This window comes from Corythoichthys intestinalis, chromosome 15, assembly GCF_030265065.1.
Source record: "Corythoichthys intestinalis isolate RoL2023-P3 chromosome 15, ASM3026506v1, whole genome shotgun sequence".
Classification (NCBI taxonomy): domain Eukaryota; kingdom Metazoa; phylum Chordata; class Actinopteri; order Syngnathiformes; family Syngnathidae; genus Corythoichthys; species Corythoichthys intestinalis.
This window is the reverse complement of record NC_080409.1, coordinates 20,975,246-20,991,181: the sequence shown is the minus strand read 5'-3', so window position 1 is coordinate 20,991,181 and position 15,936 is coordinate 20,975,246. Positions and strand designations below refer to the sequence as shown.

The window sequence follows — 15,936 nt, the reverse complement described above, 5'->3', positions numbered from 1 at the left end:
GGGTGCATCGATTGTGACGGTTTGCTACTGCGCACGCGCAGATCAACGCCATTTTCTCCCGAGGGATGACGGGAGATATAGATTTATGCGTTAGGCTCGGACATTGAGGGTTTTTTATGCGTGTGTGTACGCCGCTATCTTCGAGTAGCATGAAATGCTTGAATATGTCTTAATAGATACTTCGAGTGATCCGAGAAGATGAATGTGGATACCTAGCATCTTCCAAGGTACCTGGTCGACGGAACGCTTCCAACTACTCAAGTGGGCGCCGTAAGATTCGACGAATGGTGCGTGATTTCATTGTTAAAGGTAAGTAAAACTGATGTTATACTGGCAATTTGTGTTATAGGTCTGAAAAGAGGGTCATGAATATATGAGCCTCTACGTTTTTTTAATCCTTTATAGGCCAAGTAACTATTTTTTATGCCATTTAAAAAACGCAGCTCCATAAACTATTTATAAAGATATTGAAATCATTGAAAAAAAGAGGCACTTTTTCTATTTTTGTTTTTTAAGTAGAAAATGAGAAAGATATGAAATGTTATAATAAAAATAAGTGAAACTGTTGTGAATGTCAGGTGGGAGAAGGTCCAGAGCTGAGTTTTATTTATTTATTATTATTGATCTCTGTCAGGTGGTGGTCATTTTAATCTACTGAATTTTAAGAATCTCTTTGCTTTTTTAATTTTCGTCCAACAGATAAAAGACCCCCCAATGAAATATATGCGCCTGGTCATCAAGTCAAAGGGGAAGCAGACTATCCTCATGGAGTGTCAAAATACCTCTGGGAACTAGAGCGGCGTCGAGGCCATTTCTAGCTTCTATTGGCCAACAATGATTCAGGACATCAATGAATGGGTAAATGCCTTAATTGAGCAACTAAGTTAAATCAGAAGCGTTACATGAAATTTATTTCATCTAAAGTAATGATTTATATTGAAGCACAAATGGATTGTTTTCACTTCTCAACAGACATTACGATATTAGACCATCCTCCTTTTCAGAATTGTAGAAATATTGTAAATAATTTTTTTTTTTTTTTTAATTTCTGAAAAATTATCAAATATTGTCACATTTTTAAAGCCTTTTTGGTGGTCTGTTTTTCATTTTGTGACACTTATGTCAAAGAACATTGGGAGGTATTGGGCATGGATTTATTTGCATTTCTTTTTAAAGGCATGGGCACAGATTTGCCTTCTGGACAGAGAAAGCGTCCCCTCTTCTTCAGGGATCTCTACAGCCTGTCTTCAGGGTTCCAAAGGCAACCCCCTCTATATCTTACTAAACTTCAATCAGACAGGTAAAAGAAAACTACAAGATAATCAATCAATGTTGATAAGGGGAATGGTCATCACTGCAATTGATTGCTTACCTGGTCATAACGTTCACCTGCATGTCATGTGTAAATTATGTCTTCTTTGAAAGGTTGAGGATGACACTGACAGCTGCCTAATCCTGGACATAATTTCCTTTGATCTAAATTGAGGACATAACTGCTATACTAGTAATTATAATTAGAGACAGGGCCCAATGAGGCAGTATTGCGCAGGGAGTTTAGTAATTGTCATGAGAAGCCAATTACATTTTAAACGTTTGTTTTTTAATAAATTTGATACTTTTTCATTGTCGGCTCACCTATATTACAGTTGCCAGAAGTATTGACTGCCAACATACATGAAAAAGTTGTCCTTCGGGAAGGTGACCGTGCTATATGCACATTGGCGCTTGTGTGGTCCAGAATCAGAGACCTTGGTTCTCCAGACTCCTTCAGAAGACGGCCACATTTTAAATGGCTTAACAGTAAGTACTTCAGTAAAATGCAATGACATGTACTTTTTTTGTGCTGTTGTCACATTTGTCTACAAGCTATATATGTAAATGTGATTTTTTTTTTATCCCACAGGTGTCTGGACATGGAGCAGGTTCTGTGCAGAATTCAGGAGAGAGTATTACAACATGTACACCATTGAGATCTGCCATGGGTATGGGGAGCAGTTCAAACAATCCCCACGAGGTGAGTTGCACTGTGTAAGCTTATCTTGGTGTCATTAGAGACACTTAATATCTCAACAAAGCATAGACATGGTGGAAAAGCCACAGTGCTTGGAAACGGTATTTCTCAGTGTTTTTATGTTCTTTTATAGGATTTGTTGGAGAGGAGAAAAGGGGTAAAGTAACGGCGTTTTACTGCGAGGAGGAAACACCTACAGGATACTGCAGTTGTTCCTGCTGTCCAATGCATTAAACTGTAATGTTTTTGTTTGAGTTTGTTCTACACATGCACATTAAAACTGTTTCAGCTTAAGGCATTTTGTTTTCTTCAATCTACGGCATAATCATTGGATGCTTTCCTATGAAACTTTTTTTTTCCCCCTAAATTTAATACAGCAATAAATGTCACCTTACAGCTTTTATTTGTTTATTCACCTTCTCTACTGTTTATCCTCAAGAGTATTTCTAATTATATTTATGCATTTGTAGGTTTGTATTATGTATTTTGGACTAAAGAATGACTGCCACATAGTTTTCAGTGTTGTCATAAATTTTCTGTTGTTCTTCCCTAAAGCTGTCAGACTGTTGAACTCTTGCCATGCTCCGTAGACCCCCAATATTACTGGACTACTATGATCATGTCTATATACCTCACGCACATCTTAGCCCCTAACAAGCTCAAGTCAGCCAACTGCTAAATTGTTTTAGTAGTTACATATTTTTATACTTCTATCCAGCGTTTTTGTCTTTCTTGCTTGTTATTTTTGTATGCACCTTACAATTTTGCTCTTTTATACTCACTCTGCATTTATATTTGCTTTTAAAGCGGGACCTGAGTTCTAATTTCTCACCATTAACATGTAAATGTGAACTGATGAGACAATAAAAATCCTTGAATCCTTATAAAATGGTCGAAATATTACAACAATAAATTTGACAGTGATAATGTTTTGTTTTTTATAATCACAGCAAATTACATGAAACTACGAATATACCAAAATATATACAAAACAAAAACATTTTATTGTTGGATTTAGCTGCAGAATTAAAGCATGGGCTTTAACAAAATTTTGTATATATACTAAATATAAAAAAGTCAAAATAGAGGCTCTTTTCATTTGTTACTGTTAAGGACTAAACTATACTCACCATACAAATCTAGGACTCTGAAGCCTTCGTACATTATTACAATAACAATTTCTATTTGTAATACCATTGAGAAACGTATGTTATAACAAAGTCCGTAAGGTTTAAAGTTTTTCTTTTAAATTTAACCAGCGTGAATGGTCTCTGAAGGGGTTACTGGGGGTGAGGGGAGGGGAGGGGAAGACATTTAAGTATGTAAGGGAAGCACTTTTTCAATTCTTTTAAAGAGCATACGACACCAGAAAAAAAGTCTTAAATGGCATTATTATGTGAATTAGAATCATATTTTGAGACGATTCGACCATATACAACAATTTAGCAAAGCGCAGATGACGAGAAATTAGTCTTTTAATCTGCCGGTTAGCCACGCCTACAATTATAGGGCTTTAGCGTCCCCAACAGGTGGATGACGTCAGCGGTAGACTAGGCTCATCGGTTTTACTATTCAGCCCATTGAGGGGGAATTGTTCAGAACGAGGAAAACGAGACGAAGAGAGCTGCAAAATGTCATTGTTTCAGTCTCTCTACTCCCAATATTTTTACAGGATATTCTTTTTATCCAAGTATTTTCCCCAATAGCTATATAAATGGCTTGAGAAGGACCAGTCAGCCCGTCGAGGGGGAACTATTCACAATGAGGAAAACGCGACGAAGAGAGCGGCAAAATGTCATTGTTTCTGTCTCTTTACTTCAATATTTTTACAGGATATTCTTTTTATCCAAGTATTTTTCCCCAATAGCTATATAAATGGCTTGAGAAGGACCAGTCAGCCCGTCGAGGGGGAACTATTCACAATGAGGAAAACGCGACGAAGAGAGCGGCAAAATGTCATTGTTTCTGTCTCTTTACTTCAATATTTTTACAGGATATTCTTTTTACCCAAGTACTTTCCCCAATTGCTAAATAAATGGCATGGTCATGACAAATAACTTGTGCTAAATGGAATATAAAATCATAAAAATCCATTTATTCAAGACGACATGGCAAAATTACTCCATAATGGTCAAAACAGTCGACTTTACCTTTACTGTCACACCTGCCGAACGATATTTTATGACACCTAAATCGGACATATGTCATTTCCCTTCCCCGGCTTCGGAGAATGCAAACAGACCAGAAGGAGTGACAGCTAGCCGACATGCTAACCCGAACCGAGGGATGTTTCAAAGTCTTCGAAGTGGAAAATCACACATAACTAGCCTGGATTATTTGACATGACGACCCGGTTGTCGAGTTTCTTTGCGGATCGGCAAACCGCCCGGCGGAGAGCAATTTACAGTTCGTTCCCTGGAGGAGGGTGGCTGGAATTGTTGTGTAGCTAACGTGCTAACAGCTAACTGCTAATGAGCGTGAGGATAGCTTTTTACATGCCTATCAATGATCAAACGTAAGTAGTCCTTTATTTAAAGGAATTTTATAGTGTTTACTTTGTAATCACTGTATTCGTATTTGACATAATACAAAACAAGATGTTTACTCACTTCCTTGTAAGTCCAATGGTCCCACAGTAAATATCCACGGTGAATGGGAACCTTTTGAAACTCCAAAAAGGAGCATACGCCTCTCCCGCATACAGAATGATTTTTCTGCAGCCGTTTGGCTGGCGTGATGCAAAAAATAAAAGTATTAATCCGCAAAATCAGCTGAATCCTTCGTCCTCATACACAACAGTACACTGTAGCGTGAAGAGGACGTCTTCTACCGTACACGTCACAGCGCCCTCCTCCTCAATGCGAGACCGAAGCCGGAAGTCACTCATTTTCCTGGCGCGGGATTCAAAAAACTAAATAAATATAGCGATCGCTTCCACACACATCCAAGCGGTCCATATCATTCAGGAGCATAAAATACCGCGTGTATTATGAAATAAACATGCTTTTTCGTGTCACAAGCACTTTAAAGAATTATTATGACTATATTGATACACAGATAAGGGTGGAGGCAAACTGTAGATGATGTACATTTTTATACAGTAGATGGCAGTATGCACTAAAATTCGCGATTAATTAAAAAAAAAAAAAAAAACGAAGAACTTTAACGCGCATGCGCAGATAGCTACCAGAGCGCGACCGTCTCTCACGTGACTGCATCACGTCACTTCCTTCAAAGGCTTTACGCTTATAAACGCAAGAGATTCAGACATAAAAATTCACTATTCTTCGATGTCTTTAGGTTGATTAATATTTTTTTATGTCAGAATCTACCACATAAATCACTCTTGCGGCATCGTGACTCAAGTGGGGGCGGTGCTCTACGCGCATGCGCAGAACCAATCGCGGCTTGCCTAAGATTTATTCATGATTAAATAAAGTCTTAAGGTTTTCTTTTTGTGTACACATGAATTGCTTGGATCAGGGTGTACCTCAGATGCCCTACCGATTAAAAAAAATACATTTTAAATGTATTTCGATCATTGAGTCTCTCACATATATGTCTATATCTCCCGTCATCGCTCGGGAGAAAATGGCGTCGATCTGGGCGTGCGCAGTAGCAACCGTCACAATCGATGCACCCGTCACGATCGGGTAATGACAAGCACAAATACGAGTCGAGAGAATATATTTTTTCCTCGGACGAGCACGAAATAATATCGTTCTTAGTCGTCTAATCGTGTCGTGTCCATAGACGACAGGTCGGCAAAAAAGTCATTGTTTTATAACACTTTTTATATTCGTCTTATATGTTTTGTTGCCTTTTAATTTTCAGACTTACCCTTTTCCTATTGTTACCACTCGGGAGCTCAGCGGTTCGTACACACGTGTTCGCAGTAGTGTTGTATCGGTCGCGAACGATTCGTTCTTTTTGAACGAATTGTTTTGGTGAACGAGACCGAACTAATCATCATCTGCACTGATTCGTTCTATGAAGGTGGTGCTTGTTCGCTGCGTGGGAGGGCGTTGAGCAAGCGGCAGCGTCTTCTGACATCGCACACGACCAATCAGACGCCAGCCTCATCGCGGGCAGGGGAGGGACCGGAAACAGAATCAGGGCGTTTGTCACTCACGTCCACGTGTGGCCAATAAGCAGCCAGCGTGCAGGCAGGGGGGCAAGACTGAGTTTTGTCACTTCCCGTTCAGTGACTCGGTCCTCCGGTTCCTGACCTAGCTTGCTGCTAACTTGATTTTCCAGTAATGACTATGCGGTGAATGAATCAGAAAATGAAAGGAAATGACTTTGTCACATATTTGTTAACGTGGAGCCTATCAAATGCTGCTCAAACAGACAAAAACACCACACAAATCTAGCGAGCATTGTTTAGAGTAGTACTTTTCTCAACAAACTCGTGACTGCCTATGACGACATACTATCAAATTTACAGTAATTTAAAACACGGGTAGCTACGAGGCAAGCAAAAGCTGAGCTGCGGTCGCGTGACGGCAGTGAAGCGGGCAGAGAACTGTCACTATATGGAGGCTTCATGGCAGCGATATTTACCTCATATGTGCACAGAAAAAAATATTTAGTATGATCACCATAATACTGATTTGCAATGAAACTGTATATACATGTCAATTTTTCCCCGAGTGTTTTATTTTATTTTTTTCGTGTCAGCGTGTCGGGTGTTGGTTGGTTTGACAAATTATGTCAATCCGTCCATCATGTGCTACTCAAGCGCCCAAAACAACGCACGCAGACACGGGAAATGTCGCAATATGTCTACATTTTTCTTAACAGACTAATGAGAGTAGAAAGGCGACATCGTAAAGAGCTAACAATTATTTCTCGTCAGCATTTGACGATCTGAGATGCGGGGACGACAGGGGAGCTGACCGGATTATTTTATTTATTAATACCAGTGCAAAAAAACAATATGATCACCATAATACTGATTTGCAATGAAACTGTATATACATGTAATTTTTTTCCGAGTGTTTTTTTTTTTTTTCTTCGTGGCAGGTGTTGGTTGGTTTGACAAATTATGTCAATCCGTCCATCATGTGCTACTCAAGCGCCCAAAAACAAAGCACGCGGACACGGGAGATGTCGCAATATGTCTACATTTTTCTTAACAGACTAATGAGAGTAGAAAGGCGACATCGTAAAGAGCAAACAATTATTTCTCGTCAGCATTTGACGATCTGAGATGCGGGGACGACAGGGGAGCTGACCGGATTATTTTATTTATTAATACCAGTGCAAAAATGCAACACGATCATCTTAATACTAAAAAACAAAAATACAACAGAGCGAGATGTAAATATGATGTGTTGGTCGTTCCATATTCAGAAATTAAACTTTCGATGTATTTTTATTTTCGTGACAGCAAACATGCTGTATATGTATGTGTGATCAAGAACCTGCTAAAGAAAGTCCGTGCGCCCCCGCCCCCTACTCCCCTCACAAAAGGAAAATGTTTAACCGTGTCCTAAATCGAAATGCAAGCACGAGCCATGACTTTGAGCCCATAGAACTAGGACAGACGACGCGGAAGTTCTCCCTCGCTTTTGCAGCAGCAGGAGGGAGACGAGGCTGTCTGTGAAAGCAGAATGATACCGCCTGTCACTCATTTCTGAAACTACGACGAGTGGTCAATGTGGAAGAGAGGGAGGGACCAAGCAATGTCACTTCCCGTTCAGTTATACTGCGAAGCGGTCTTTGGTGATTCGTTCGGCAACGTCACTTCCCGTTCAGTAACCGAACGATTCGTTTGGGCGGGGAGGGAGATGAGGGGGGCGAACGATTCGTTGAACGATTTGTTTGAACGAATCTTTTTACTGAACGAACCGGAATGGATTCGTTTGCTCAAGTGAACGACAAATCTCGTCACTAGTTCGCAGATTAACTCCAACAAAAAGTAATCAGTAACAGAAGAAGAAACCATTCAATATAAATGATGCAGCGCCACCATGTGGTGGATGTAGCAAGGAACACCATTTACAGAATGCGAAAATTTCCTCTCGGCTGCAGCCAGACTCCTCTCGAAAATTTGGTGACGCCCCCCCTTCCTCCTCCTCCTCCTCTTCCACGCGACTGCGTTCGCTTTTGCCCCGTCCGGTGTAGGTTCACTATCCCGATCCCCTCACTATCCATTCGCGGGGCCTGCGCTTGACAGTGACGTCACGCTATTCTCGCTATATGATTGGCCGATGAGTCGAAATGCTCTCCCGTGAAATGCCTGTTTAAAAACGAAACATCGGTCATCATCACAACAACGCTTGTTGCACGAACTATTGTGTTCTTTCTTTGTATAACCATGGACGACTTTTATGAGGAAATTTTCCACTACTTAAAGACAGGAGAATACAGCAGCGGGACTCGCTCCTCGAAATGTCCCAAGGCCCGAAAGGCCCACATTCGTGGGGCAGCCAAAAAGTACTCAATCAAAAGTAAGTTTAACCAACAGTAAGAATTTGAAGTCATTTTTTTTCCAAGACACGAGGCACCTGTGTTTTTGAGATGCATGTGTTAACACGGGCACTTTAAGTTAATGTTGTGTTTTCATGTTACATAGATGAGCGGTTGTTTTACAACCATCAAGGGTCACGGGAGAGCATTTCGACTCATCGGCCAATCATATAGCGAGAATAGCGTGACGTCACTGTCAAGCGCAGGCCCCGCGAATGGATAGTGAGGGGATCGGGATAGTGAACCTACACCTGGACTCTCGTTAGGACTTACGTTCGGAAGTGTTCGGACCTACGTTCGGAAGTGTTCGGACCTACGTTCGGAAGTGTTCGGACCTACGTTCGGAAGTGTTCGGATCTTTTGTCAAGTGCCTTGTTCGGACCTTTTCTTATGTGCTCGGACTCAACTGCTAGCGGGTGCTGGCTAAAACTTCAAAGTGTAGGAGAAATGGGCAAAAGAGCCAATCGGCGGAGCGGCTGGGGTGAATGAAAATAAATGCTACCTTCATGTGTTCTACGAGTTTAAGACATTCAGATACTCCAACAAGACAAGACGATGCATCAAAATGCAAACGGTTAATTTTACTAAAATTATTGCAAACACTTGGTTGAAAAAATAAAAATTATGAAGAGAATGCCAACGGCCGCTAGGGGACAGTGTCTTCCTGTAATACCGTTGCTGCTTCTACAGTAAAAGGGGGAGAATGAGTAGTTGGAGGAGACGTTTATGCTGTTGCATTGTATTATTCGTGCGCCACACATATTTCTGTAAGTTTACTTTCTTTTAATGTCAACTATGTGTCTTGTTGTATTTTGGTTTGTACACATATAGTGATATGTATTTTATCAGCCTTGTCATTACTTTTTGTTCGGTTGTCTTTAATTTAGTCAAGTTAGTATGCAATGGCTAAGTAGTTGTGTTTTCTGTTCTTCAGGGTTCGCTCATCTTTTTCAATAAATAAGAATAATAAATTGACATTGAGGGGTATTTCTTCAAATTATGTAACTGTGTACACTGCTTTATTATACAGTTGTCAGAACGGGCAAATTGACACTCTTTAAAAACTTAGTTTCTTACCATTTAGAACTCTGTTCGCTGTCCACCATTTTGAAAAGTTGCGTCATAACGTAAACTTGGGTTTCAAAATATATTCCCAGTTCTCCAGTAGAAAATACGTTTTGAGGGGCCATTACTTGCAATTTTCGACTCGACATGTGCCATTAATTATGACACTACGTGAAGGCAGTAAAAGTTTGCACAAACACATAGTTGCAAGTCCCACTGTTCTGGCTCGCGCTGGTTCGATTCCAACTAGTGACGACCCAAACCCGTCTACCAAATGACTTCTTGTCGTCTCTTCTGTTGTTTGTGTAGTCATCCACACTATTTGTTCTCTTTCTCTGCCTTTTTTTTTCTTCTCTGGCGAACACTGGCTGTACAGTGAAAATTCAAAGTATCTTTAGCATTACCTGCTGCAGGGGCCTGTTAGCAATACTAAGATTTTTGTCCAGACTTTGTTAGGATTAGGGTAGGAATTCTTAGGATGTGGTTAGAATATGATAAGCGGGTCATCATGGTGAACAAAATGAGGGCGCATTTCTCATCCAACGAGAAAAAGCGACGTCCGACGAGGATGGGATTCGAACCCACGCGTGCAGAGCACAATGGATTAGCAGTCCATCGCCTTAACCACTCGGCCACCTCGTCGTGAGCACCCTAGTGGACAGTACGTAAAATACAACTTTAAGATATACACCACGATCAGGAAGAATTCTATTTGAAAGAGAACTATTTATTCTGCACGGAGAAGTGACATTTAACAAGGAAATGAATATTCAGTTTATGGCGTGTGAAAAAAAAAATCCGTAAACGAAAAAGGTAAATGCTGGCAACTGTTATATGTCCACAAGAGAGCGCCAAATACCAACGCATTCTTCGAGCTCATTATATATTAGCTTTATTCAGGCATCACACAGAGTGTCCATAACACACAAACCAACAAAAATGACATAACAGGACGAAACAGACACTAGGAGAAAAAAAAAAAAGAAAAAAAAAAAACATTAAATAGGCACAAACTATCAGTGCACAATAAACAGGCTTTAACACCAATGGCGCCACATGCTTGACCTTTAGAGAGGAAATGTAAGGTTTTTTAAAACAATTTATCTGTATTATACTGCTGCACATAAGTATTTGAACACCTGAGACAATCAATGTCAATATTTGCTACAATAGCCTTTGTTTGCAGTAACATAGGTCAAATGTTTCCTGCATCTTTACACCTGGTAACCAATAGACCCTACCCACGTGACGTCACAACTCCTTCCTCCTGACTGGTGCCGCCCAATTGTCCGTCAACACATCATGTTTACCTGTTACGGCTACATACATTCCTCCTATTTACGACGTGTTTTTCTGCTCGTTAACATTAATAATCAAAATGGTGAAGGCGTGTGTGGCGGTCGGTTGCAATAACAGAGAAGATAGACGGAGAAGACGGAGAGATTTGAAGTTCTACCGGATTCCGAGAGACCCGGAGAGAAGAGAGTGAGATGGGCTGCTGCAATTCGACGAGAAAACTGGGCTCCAAACGATTACCACAGATTATGTAGTAGTCATTTTATATCTGGTAAGATGCATTTAATATATATTTAGAGGGCTTTGGGCTGACAACCACAATTAAGATCATTGCTAGGCTAATCGCCGACAACATACACGTATGTATGTAGTGAGAGTGCTATCGCTAAACCATATAAACATTAAAAGCCCTAACTCCATTGACAAACGACATGAAATACATTAGACTTGACAGTGGATGTTAGCAATAACAAAAGATTTTGAATTGAAAATTTCGTAACTCACCTTTCCAAGCACAAGATAGATTCCTGCCGAATTTTCGTGGACGAGGACCTGTTTCACCCAACCAGCAACGAAGTATTTATAAGCCTCCAAGCTCTTAAAGTTTTTCAAACTTTCGTGAGAATAGGCTGATTTTGTGTGGACAAGATAGTTGTACATATCAGGGTAGCTAGCAGATGTCAGGCAAATACGGCGGAGACAGTGGGTCGAAAAACATCGATTTAGGCATCAAGGCTTTTCCACATAATGCCTTTTATGCAACGCATCAAGTGAGTTTACGGCATCCGAAAGCACCCGGTCTTCCATGAAATGCATTATCAATTGCTCGATCAATTGAGACCATTGATAATAACAGACACAAAATGACAGACAAGGGGGCGGAACCATACAGCGAGCACGTGATTTTGTGACGTCGGTGGGTAGGGTCTATATACTAAGCTTGAGAACGATAAACCGATACGACCAGCTATCTGGTTTTACAGGTGAGAGATACAGCTGTATCGATAGTAAAGTTACCATTCAACAGTAATTAACCATTAAATATTCAATGAACCTATGGTAGAGATAGAATTCGGCTATCGCGAGCACAAGAATCGGCTTCTAATGCATAGTTCTATGCATTGCTTAATATGATAATAATTTAGCTTTTACCTTACATGCTGCGCTTGTGTCATTCACCACACAGCACACTTACATTGTGACCGCCATCGTGGTTGCCTCAACTTCCCATTCATTTCGGCAGAACCGCTAGTAGTCGCTGTCATTACCCGATCGTCACTCGCGTGTCATAACAACGTGAGAGCTAGCAAAACCACTGTAACGCTCGCTCCGTAGTGTTTTCTTCACAGCCCAAAACAAAACTAGTAGTGGGAATGAAGCAACATGCTAAAACAATGGACAGTTTGCGCACCATGCCAGCGACGTTCAGCAATTGATTTTCAACGCACCCAGGAAAACAAAAGTCGGACTTTGAAGTGACGAAGCAGCCAGATCTGTTCGCATAGGACAGAGCCAGTGTGAAGTGTGAACTTGGGTTTCAAAATATATTCCCAGTTCTCCAGTAGAAAATACGTTTTGAGGGGCCATCACTTGCAACTTTTGACAGTGTGAAGTGTAAAGCGGCACAGAGATCGTGAGTTTTTCACCCTGAAAAATAACCCACTACAATGGTTGAAAGGGCCGCATATTGTTTCCATGAAATGCGGTCTACTTAAACATGAACATGTGGATCAGTTGATCTTCCTCAAGAAAAATCTGCCCTTCAAAAAAGATATAGACAGTGATGAGGAATAAAAAAAATGTGGAAGCACAGGCATAAGTGAATGACTTTGCTGTGTATAAGGTTAAAGTAATGATTATAGACCTGTCTGTCTAAAATGCCATGTTTTTATTCCCAGACACGGCGCTCCGCATACGCATAACACGCACTGCGCGTAGGGCACCAACTCTGCCTGTAGGGGCACAAAAAAAAAATCAAGTTTGTAAAAAATCCTAAAAAAATAGTAATTGTAATAATAACAACAATATATAGTATTTAAAATAAAACTTATAACTGATAAATGCAAGTAATACAATTATAAGTAACATGGGCTCATTATTTACACAAAAAAAGAATCTCCTGTGCGGCCCTCTCGTCAGTCTACCTTTGGTGCCCCCCCCCCCCCCCCCCCCCAATTCCCTAGTGGTTTGCTCCATTATGCTTCAGTCGCAAATTTGGCAGAAGTTTATTCTTGAAAGGAAATGTCATCGAAAAGACAACAAGAGTCGGGGGCGGAAAAAGGGAAGAGGAAAAAGCAGCGAGATTATGCCCGTGCATCACTTGCAGGTAAGAATGTTTTTTTTTTGTTTTTTTAACAATTGTTTATTTATTATCAGCTACGTTTACATGACTACAATAATCTGATAACTAGGAATAACCAGGTAATGACAATAATGACATTTGACGCATTTACGTGCACTTCAGTGATGTGATAATCAGGAAAAACTTGGTTTACATGTTAAGTCAATAGTTCGATTTCTTTCCAAGTACATGACGTAAAACTCTTGGTCTCAGCATAGGCCTTCCTCCATGTCTACCAAAAACCCATGCTTGCTTGAAGTTGTCCCACTGAACCTCTTCATATGCGAGTGTTGCGATTGCGTTACACAAGCTCGCTAACTGCAGAGTAGGCCCATAGGCTGAAAGCGAATCAGTTTGGTGTCCCTAAGGCCTCTCTAGCGACATCCGTTTTTCCATTTGTACACATGCTCAGAGATGTAAAATAGCGGTGTTTATCAGATAAAGGACAGCGGATCATGCTCTTTACATGACCACTTGAATAATCTGGTAACTCCAGAAATCGGGTTATGATCCGTTTATTAGTGTGCACAAACAAACAAAAATACACTCCAAAACGCTGTGGTGGAAATGATGTGACTTGCAAATTCATTGCACAATGAAAATTAAATGGAATGTTACGAGACATACCGGTAGTGGTTTTATACAGCGACTATGTTGATACCGACATTTTTCCATTAGTAAGAAGCCGTAGTCATTTTCGAGAGGTTCAGAGGCCAAGAGCGACATCTACTGGTGAAACTAATTAGGAAAAAAAAAAAAAAAAAAATTTAAAGCTATGTAGATTTCCCTTCATATTCATTGTTTCCACATTATGTCCAGAATGTTTATATAGTGCCCTATCAGTCCATGTCTATAAAGGTATAATATTAAAGTTTTCATGTATCTGTCTTTTAAATATGGGCCTGCATAACACTATAATTAAGTTAGAAAATGTCTGTACCATGGTTCAAAACAATATTTCACCATATAATCCCTGAATGTGTTTCTCTTGTATTGATGACACACCACACCACACCACAAAGCATTTATGCCTAGGGCACCAAAATAGCTAGCGCCGGCCCTGTTTATTCCCCCAGTATATCAGTGGTAAAGCAAAATTTAATATTTATTTATGATAAAACTAGCAGGTTTAATTCTTTTTTTTCTAGAGCTGCTGCATATAATTAATATTTTTTGCTTTTAAGATGTTTACGTTGAAAGTTTGCACTTAAATTACTTACCTATTGTGTTCAAAACACCAGGAAATACATTAATTAAATTACTGCACCTTATTGTTGTCCGTCACTGGAGTTTTATTTTATTATCAAACCCATCCAACAAAATGACGGTCGGTCATATAGTAAGCTTTTTTTTTTTTTTTTTTTCATAAAAAAATAAAACAGAACATTGGTATGAAATGTTGTTGTTTGATTTTTAATCGGTTTTTTATATGCTTAAAATACTGTAGGAACACACACAACAAATGTTTACTATCGTATCATTTTCACTCTGTATCGAACCGTATCGTTCTTAAAATGTATCGAATCACTCGGCCTTAAGAATGTATCGTTTTGTTGATCGAATCGTAACCTCTGTACCTAGATACATATCGAATCGGCTTCATGACAGAGATTCCCAACCCTACAATATACCTTCCATAACACAGCGCCAACGTGTCTTTGTGGTGGCACGAGTTTTTGCTCAGTTTTAAGAAGGTGAGGTTTTGCAGTGCACTTGTATTGGTTTAGGAGGTGGTACACCGTTCGATTCAAGCCTTTTTCAAAAACAATTAAAGAAACAATTTGAAAACTTCTACAATAAGTGTCTAGATTTTATGAGCAAATTTAAATCGCAATATTTGAATGCAAATTATATCAACATACACGATAAAAACGAGCTTGTTCATCGTCTCTTAACAATCCAGGAATGGAAAAAAAAACTGTTCTGCGAATGCACGTAATGTTAAAAATGGCTACGAATGCAGCGATTCCAAAGTAAATACAACAAACTTTCGATAAAGAAAGGAATATTTACTTAAGTTACATGTAGAAAAGTTCTCCTCTGACACATCCTGCCATGTGGTTGCAAACAACTGAACTACACGCCGCTCTATCTTTTAACCCTTGAGAGTCGAAGGACGCGCCGGCGCGTCCTCAGCGCACGTCGTCTTTGAAGCACCCTCGCGTTTTAATTACGTCTCCCACATGCCGTTGGTTGGTCTCGTTTTAAAGTGCGGAAGTTGCGGTTTACTCTCGTTGTTATTTGAAGTCAATCGACCAACTCAAACGTGAGATATTGTCATATAAGTTTTATAGTTTTATTGTCCTCTCAAAAAAAACATTAAAACGCTGCATGGATCATTTGTTTATGTCTATATTTCCATCATTTCTTGTCCTTTTTCAAAACGGAAGCTCCATGAAAAAAACACAAATCAAACGAACCCTTTCGAAGTCACAGTGGAAGCACAAAATGCGTTTTTTTTTTTTTTATAAATATAACTGCCGTGCGAGGTTCCACCGAACGAGAGGCAGGAGTGTTCTGACGCAGCGAGGGGGCGAGCGACGGCCGTTTGAATCAAGCAAGCGGGCGAGCGACTTTGTGTGACTTTGAGGATGAACGGAAAACTAAATTTAGCGCAAGCAATTGTGCTTTTTGATCAACTTGAGGAAGAGGGTGGTCCAAATTCGTCATCATCGTCTTCTTCGGAAGAGTCCTCGAGTGAAGATAGTGACGGATTTGAACACGTGGGTGACGCCATCGACGAGCAGAG

The 15,936-nt window shown here is 40.1% G+C and overlaps 1 protein-coding gene, 1 long non-coding RNA gene and 1 other non-coding gene across 4 annotated transcripts in view; 1 reads left to right on the top strand and 2 right to left on the bottom strand.

Annotated features, from left to right (window-relative positions):
* LOC130931029 (uncharacterized) overlaps positions 1–15,936 on the bottom strand; it is a 42,820-nt gene that overhangs the window by 8,588 nt on the left and 18,296 nt on the right. Inside the window, exon 1 of one of the 2 annotated variants that reach the window (XM_057859481.1) lies at positions 4,621–4,911. The exons of the other annotated variant lie outside the window; for it this stretch is intronic. The gene's annotated coding sequence lies outside the window, so the exon portion shown is untranslated. Of the gene's footprint in view, positions 1–4,620; positions 4,912–15,936 lie in introns of those variants that run through there. 2 annotated transcript variants of the gene reach the window in all.
* Positions 34–2,305, top strand: LOC130931030 (uncharacterized). Its single transcript, XR_009067152.1, has 6 exons — positions 34–309; positions 700–858; positions 1,177–1,300; positions 1,647–1,800; positions 1,904–2,014; positions 2,145–2,305. It is a non-coding gene; the product is annotated as an uncharacterized LOC130931030 (long non-coding RNA).
* trnas-gcu (transfer RNA serine (anticodon GCU)) lies at positions 10,111–10,192 on the bottom strand. The gene has a single exon. It is a non-coding gene; the product is annotated as a tRNA-Ser (tRNA).